Source organism: Rhinolophus ferrumequinum, chromosome 16 (genome assembly GCF_004115265.2).
Source record: "Rhinolophus ferrumequinum isolate MPI-CBG mRhiFer1 chromosome 16, mRhiFer1_v1.p, whole genome shotgun sequence".
Classification (NCBI taxonomy): domain Eukaryota; kingdom Metazoa; phylum Chordata; class Mammalia; order Chiroptera; family Rhinolophidae; genus Rhinolophus; species Rhinolophus ferrumequinum.
In genome coordinates this window covers 31,743,789-31,752,143 of record NC_046299.1, presented here as the reverse complement: position 1 = coordinate 31,752,143, position 8,355 = coordinate 31,743,789, and positions in this window count along the sequence as shown.

Here is an 8,355-nt window from a genome sequence, read left to right as displayed (position 1 = left end):
ATCTGGGTTGGGTTTATTTTAGAGTGAACCACCTCTTTCAATTTTGTGGAAAATTGATTACTCTTAGAGTATATTTATCCTGTGGCACCTAGAAACCCCTGGCACTTGGCCATGTACACCAATGTCAGTTTGCGAGGCAAGGCATGGCATCCAGAGGAATAGATTTTCTGGAAGACAATCCCTCTGTCTAATAATAGGGAACTAGTTAAGGGAATTGCAATGCCGTTGCATGACAGGCTATTAGCTAGCCATTAAAAGGCTTAGGAAGAGCCTGTTTTTTCAAATGCGGAAAAAGCTTACTTTTAATAAGTAAAAAATAAAAAGAGAATATAATGTTGACCCTGACTATAAAAGAAACTGGCAACACTATCCATAATGGAAATTTGAAACATATGTACGTGGAAATACCCCAAAAGAAATAGATGAAAATGTTAACAGTAGTATTCTTTTGGGAAAATGTTAACAGTAGTATTCTTCAGGAGAGTTTTTCTGTGTACTTTCAATTTTCTTGGATATTTTTTCATTATTTATATGATATCTGAAATATTTAGTAAGGGAAAAGTGAACTGGGGTAAACACACAGACTGTGGGTCCAAAGGTCTCACTTATGAAAACCTGAATGTTACAGCCCCTATTTGGGCTGCTCAGAGGACTCACACCACCTCCATCATCCCTGCTGTTTTATTTTTAATGTGTTTTTGACAGTTGAGGTCACCATAAAAATACCACTGTAAACACAAAAATAAAGATAGATCCAAAATTAAAAGATGGATCAGTTTTCTGAGTGATTTAACTCCTTAGCTATTTAGAAGTTTATTTCTAAGTAATAAAAAAATCCTGCAAACAAATACAAAGATAGACCCCAAATTAGAAGATGGGTCAGTTTTCTCAGCGATTTAACTCCTTAGCTATTTAAATTTTTATTCTGAGTAATAACAAAAAATTCCTACTAGTATTGCAAGTAAGCTAATTTAGAACACAATGAAATTCTTGGTTGTTTGAAATAGGATTAAAATAAAAGGCTTCCACCTGGAAATATGAAATTGCTGTTCAAAGGGATATAATTCAAAAATCTCCTGAAAGCACATCTATGTGTGAAAAGTCATTTCATTTTTCCCTTCCCTTACATAACGCATGCATTACAAATTGAGAAGGTGCCAGGGTTTGTTCCATTTAAATGCTCTTTAGTAGTGTTATCATTCTGTTTCTGGCAAACACAGTTTTACACAAGCATAAACCATGTGGATATTCTGAGATTAGAATAATTTAGATTCTGTCCTTTGGACACAATGTGTTTATCTAGTGTAAGATGATGGAATGTCCCTTTGTAGGTAAGACAGTTATGGGTTTGGATTGCAAACAGTGTTAGGACTCAAGTCCCTGGACCTTGTCCACTTGCGAGAAAATCAAATAACAAACATTTCTTTCACATTTGAAATGTTCACCGGAGCTTCTATTTCTTCATACCTGAAGATCAAAACACCTGCCTCATAGGGTCCTTCGGAGGATTAAGCAAGGTTCACCTGTGAAGCCTGGGAGACTGCTTAGGTATATTAACTAGGTGTTCAGTTGCTGTTGATTCTTTCTTTTCTTTTTTCTCTGATAATTTCTTTTTCTCCGAGATGGGACTGCTAGAATGAATGGCAGAAGCTGGTATCAGCACCTATGGAAGGCCTTGGGCTAGGGAAGTTCAAGGGGCAACGTTTCTCATAGCAACAATAATAGCAACGATAATGTCTGCTACCATTAAGACCCTATTATAAGCCAGACACTCCTGGACAATAAACTATGTCAGTGGTGTGGGGTTTTTTTCTTCTTTTTTAAACTTGAGTTGTTTGTTTTTTTTTTAAATTTTTATTGGGGAGTATTGGGGAACAGTGTGTTTTTCCAGGGCCCGTCAGCTCCAAGTCATTGTCCTTCAATCTAGTTACGGAGGGCGCTGCTCACTGGCCCATGTGGGAATCCAACCAGCAACCTTATTGTTCAGAGCTCGCGCTCTCACCACTGAGCCACCCAGCTGCCCCATGTCAGTGGGTTTTAAACTGTTCTGTGGAGTTCTAAGATTCCATAGAGGGGCTCAGGAGCTGCAGTGGAGAGCAAAAGGGAGACCAAGGAGTTCTCCTTCAAGGCTGTTTCCTCTGCTTCAACTAGAACAGTTTTGCTTTTACCTGTTTAATATTTGATCCTCTACACAAGATTTTGTTGGAACAGTAGTATGTCTGTTAAGATATGTTTGAAAACTTTTATAGAGATATTGAATCAAGATGGCAACGTAAACAAACACATGTTCATCTAGCTTTTGTCTCCTGATTTAAATTCTAAAACTAACCCAAAGGATATACATAAGTAAATAAATAGATATTTTAAGATCATGCTGACTTACAAGACGAATTACTCTAAGTGGACCAAAAATCCTGGGGGAACTGCTGGAAGACAGAAAGTAGAATTGGGGTAACACTGAAGGAGGGAACAACCACTGTCCCCACATAATGAAGAGGGCACCTGTTAATTGTGAGACAAGCTTAGGTGTTGCTCCAACATTCAGTATGAGTTTTGAACCACTATGGCGGTAGGAAGAAGCAGGCCGCTTCGCTCCTCCTTTCCTCCTTCCACCTGTGCTATGCAACCAACAGCAAAGGCAATTCCAGTAAATGGGACTACTTGGGCATTACCAGCAGGGTAGTACTCGAGAGGCATTTGTACCCCACAAGAAAGCGGAGCTCCCATGCCCAGAAGACGAGCTATTGATCCACGCAGTTTGGTGGTATGTCCTACCTCTCCCTTACAACCACAGGAAACAGAAAACAATAAACCGATAAGCACTCACAGAACTACAGGCAGGCTAACAGTAATTGAAAATGCAAATATAAGGAGAGAACGAAGAATCAGCAAACATTTGAAGAAAATCAAAAAGGAGATTCCCAGGATCGAATGGAAGGAATGGAGGAAAGGAAATATTTGAAGAAACAGCAGAACAAAATATCTCATTGCCAATGAAAGACATAAAACTTCCAATGAAAGAGCCCGTGAGTGCTGCATAGAATGAATAGAAAAACGCATTTTAAAAAACCCCAGATCACACCTACACACTGGATGGTAACATTTCAGAAAATTAAGGATACATGATACTTTTCCTTATCCCTAGATAAAGAAATTAAGAGTTAACATAAAGCATATTATTTGGGAGAGGAGGGAGAACATTATAATTAGACTTTTGTAAAAATTACAGAAAAAGTTTGATATACATGGCAATAGGGCCCAGAAATTCAGTCACATGAGGCCAAGTGACACAAAGCTTAGTGTCAGCTGCTGGCTGGTTGTTCACTCTGGCTTCAATGTCAGTGGTGCAGACTTTTAATCATGTGCCTGGCTGAAATTCCCAGCGCAGCACAATGACTCCAGGCACCTGCTGGTTAGTTCACACCTGTCTCAATGACCGCCTGTGAGACTGGAGTGGATAAGACTGCAGACACAGGACCCACCCTCCACATCCCTTCTTACCAAGATGGAGTTGCTGCTATTTCTCTCCCGGCTGAGATTCTCTCCCTTCCATATTATGCTTCTCCCACACAACTTGAGCTCACTCCAAACCAAGAGCAGTACTCAGTGGAGAATGGGAACCAATCGCCAGTCAGTTTAGACATGAGTTCATATGACATGAGGGTATGCTATACCTTATAAGAGTAGCTAGCAGAGAGCTGGGGCTTGAGCTAATGTGAAATAAGAGGGGCAGCAGTGAGGACAATAAAGAAAGGCTGCAGAGGGGCTGCAAGATAATATTTGTCTAGAGTCTGGGAGTAGTAAGCCCCAGAGGTAAAGAGGATAATGTGAAAACAGTACAGAAAATTGGATTTTGTTAGATCAAAAAAGATGGTTGAGAAAAAATGTGCACAATATAGTGTCAACTAAAAATAAGATGGCCCCCAAAACCCTGTAAATATAGTTTGATCCTTGAGTGTGTACTTAAATCTGTTATATGCCTGTTGCTGTGAAATGCTGAAAGCAGGGTAGGGAAAAAGAATGAATGGACATGGTTTCTACCTTCATAGGGCTTAGAATTTAGCACAATAGATAGCTTTGAAAGTAAACAAATATTAAGAGTGATTATCACTGATTGTAAGATTACAGGTGAGTTTTTCTTTTTCATAAATCACAGTTTCCATGTTTTCTACAATAACTACGTATGCCTTTTATGAGAAAAGCAATAAACCTTATTTTTTTACATTTTTTGTCTTAAAAAATATTTTTTCTAAATCTTATATTTTTAAATGAATAAATGCTACAAAGAAACCAAAGCACAGGAGGCCAGGTGATAAAGAATCAAATCACATTCCTAAAGCTAACAATAGCTTTATTTATAAAGCAGAATACCAATTTTAGTTATTCAGCTCTGTTCAAGGCCTTATGATAAAGCAGTTGAGGTTATACACAAAGGCTCAATAATAAATTCTTGCTCACAAGCAAGATTAAATTATTGTTTATGTGGTATTTATGTTAGAGGGAGCTGAGGGAATGGTCAGCAGACAGATAAGAAAGTAACTATATTCTTTGATGAATAAGATAAGGGCTAACTGAAGGTGTATGTATTTTATAAACACACAATGTAGCTTGTTGTAGCGTAACATTTTTCTATCGTCCAATTTGAAAAACGCTTCCATCTCTTGGATGAAGATTTAGGAGATACTCTAGCAGATATTATCAGCAGCACATTGCCAAAGCATCTCTTAGTGTGATAAAATTTTAAAACTGTTTATGACTACCTATGCTAAGTCGACTTACTAACTTCAAAAAGACCTTGTCTTAATTTTACTCTTAAGAGTAGGGGAATGGAATAATAAAAATTACATTTAATGGGCTTTTCCTTTGTGCCAGGCATTTTACACATTATCTCATTGGAGCTTCACAACAAAACTGTAAAGTAAATATTACAGGTCCACAATCTCTTATCCAAAACCCTAGGGACCAGATGTGTTTTGGAAATGAGACTTTTTCTGGAATTTAAAAAGAAATTGGAATTCTTTGGAATATGGTATATATACTATAGACTCTGTAACACTCCAAATGGACAGGAAACACAAGATTTCTGCAGAGAAATATTTGAAAACTCACACTAAGTGGGAAAAAGACCATAAATAATACTACAACTTATATACATAAACAAATTAGCAAGTTTATTGGTAAATGAAATAGCAGGATAAATATAGACCATATTTAAGCTTGAAATTTCTTTTGTCACTTCTGATAAAGCTTATTTTTAAGAAAAATTTTCAGTGAACTTTTAAATTTATACTGATGAAAATTAACCCGTAGGACATGCAATAAATATTTGTCCTTTCTGGTTGCTTGAGAATCTTGGAGAAGATTACCACTGTCTCTGAAACCACGTTGGAGCTGGATATTTAATGATGAGCCAGAAACAGGATTCTCAAGTGATGAATAGGCATTACCACAGAGGGCCTTTTTAAAGCCTTTCCTCACTGTCACTGATCTCAACACGTGTTTCTGTCTAAGCAGTTTCTCTTTAATTGAATGAATTGACGCGATCTCTTGCTCACTGATAAATGCACATTGTTCAAGGTTAGCAATCAATCAGTCACACATTTTCACCATCTGGCCTGTAGAGATTTTTTTCACGCATTCTCTTAATGTCATTACCACTTACTGCCACTATCTTCATACTGATCTGTCCTGAACACCAATGTTATCTTGCATGTGCCTGTGGCACTAGCCCACTCAGGAACAATCAACCTTTGCTTGGCGTCCTTGAAATCTGTTGGTGCCCTTTCATCAGCCACTGTTAAGGTTTTTCTAGGAACGTAGCACCAGTACAGAACTGTTTCATCAGCCTTGTAAATGTGTTCAGGGCTAAAGTTTTCATCATATTCTTAGCAAATTCATCAATGTAATTTTCAACGGTTTCATGATCAGCAGAAGCTTTTTCACCACAGATTTTAAGATACTTGATCCCATACCACTTCTTAAATTTCTGCAGCCAGGCTTCTGAATATTCATACTCACCTTCAATGTACTGTTCTTCATGGTATATTCTAGCTTGTTTCATGACCAACAAACCAGTCAGTGACGTATCTTTACTTCTTTGTTGTTGAATCCATTCAATCAACCCACTGCCAAGGTCTTCATTTTTGGCCTCATGCAATGTTTTTCTATTTTTCATTAGTTCTTGGTTGTCACTGTCACAGCAAAATTTCAACAACTTATCGTTCTGTTTTTTTAAGTCATATGATAGTGGTTCCCACACCAAATTCTTCAGTAAGACACTTCAAAGACACACCACCATCAAGCTTCAGCAGAACTCTACTTTCTGAGCTATTGATAAAGACATACGCTTCCTTTTCTTCTTCTCACTGTTACCTATAGGCTTGTCTTTAACTCTTTTGGGCATTTGCACAGTGCAATTAATCCCCAAGTCACAAAATGTCAGCAAAGAGCAAAAAGAGTATGACTGATGGATATGAGTGCTGAGACATAACTGAGGTTTCACTTTTGTCCACAGCGGATTTTGCTGCCAAATAGTCCTAACTTAGCGTCCTAACTTTTGTAAGTCATAACTTACAAAAACACATTCAGGTTTCAGAGAGTTGTTTTTTTGCTTTTGTTTTTTTTTTTTTGTCTTATTTTGGAATTGTGCAATAGAGATTGTGGACCTATGTGAAAAATATCACTTTAATGATGAAAAGATTGAGGCTCAATTAGCAGCTTGCCCAGCTATTACTTGTCTTCTCTGCTTTATTCAGTCTCCTAAAATTTACTTTACTGGACAAAGAAGTTAAATAATTTGGAGTAAAAGTTAAATAATTTGGAGTAAAAGTTAAATAATTCAGAAGATAAAATGGGAATTGACTGTAATCAGAATAAATATTGCATGATCCGATTTGATAAAATAGATTTTAACTACTTTATTGGATAATGTACAATTAATCTGAGAGAAATTTTATAAAAATTTCATCTGCAGTTGTTAACCAAAGTTGGTATTCCTAAAAATTTAACTTTTTTAAAGTAAAAATTTTAAAGTAAAAATTTTAACTTTTACTCCTTTTTCACCCATCCCTCCTACCTTCTCCCATCCAGCAACCACCAGTTTGTTCTCTGTCATAGATGTTTCTTTCTGGTGTTATTGCCTGCCAAGAAAATTTGAGTTGGAATATTTTTAGCAAAGGAACCTGATACTCTGAGCTGTTAGATCGATACAGTCAGTAGCTGAGCCCTGTGCTGCATAACATGACGATGCCTTGGCAGGAAGAGGTTGGAGACGCTAAATTTATAGTCATTGAAAATAGATGTTTCTTTTGTTTTTTCCGTTACAGTTGACATTCAATATTCAGAATTATTTTACATTCATTTCAGGTATACAATATAGTGGTTATATAATTTACAAAGTGATTCCCCCAATTAGTACCCACCTAGCACTATACGTAGTTATTGCAATATTATTGACTATATTCCCTATGCTGTACTTTACACCCCCTTGATTATTTAATGACTACCAATTTGTACGTCTTAATCCCCTCACCTTTTTCACCCATCCCTCCTACCCTTCTCCCATCCAGCAACCACCAGTTTGTTCTCTGTCATAGATGTTTCTTTTTGTACCAAATTATCTGTTTGGTATTCATCTGCCTAGTTACATATTGCTCCACAATGAGTAATCAGAAAAAAATGAAAGAAAACAGCTCATTTCAAATATGTCCCGAACATTCCCACGGATTTCCCCTAAATATCCATTTATTGGAAAGGTTTTCTGTTTGTTTTTTAACTGTTCTACAAATTTTACATCCCAGCTGTGACTCACAATTATTGTTGATCAAGTTCAGAATTAAAATATATTTTAGGCATCCTACTAAAATATTTCCTTCAACTTAGAAAGAATTCATTAGAATTTTGAATGACTTTCAAGCTTCTGTGGTTTGGGGCCCTATTTCACGTGCTATATTCTGAGTTCTTTTTGGAGAGCCAGCTTTTCTTTCTCACTCTCATCATCCTCATATTTGTTTAGATCTTCATCAAACATCTAATAATATGAACTATTGTAAAAGACTTAAGACTGTTGATTCAGTCCCAAGTCTTTCTCTTTTTTCCTGTTAGGTGCAAGAGTAGTCCCTTGGGCTGAGGGGCTTACAAAAATGAGTAAAGCACAGTTCCTGTAATTCCAAAAGGGTTCAAAACCTAGCAAATAAATACAAGAAATATATAAAATCCAATGAAGATTTTCTCCTTTAGGAGAGGAAGAGATTATATTTATTAGGTGGGGCTAGATCATTCTTATTATTTGTCTACACTGGACTCTCCTGTTAGATTGCAATAGTAACAACCATTTACTGGATGTCTTCTGTACCT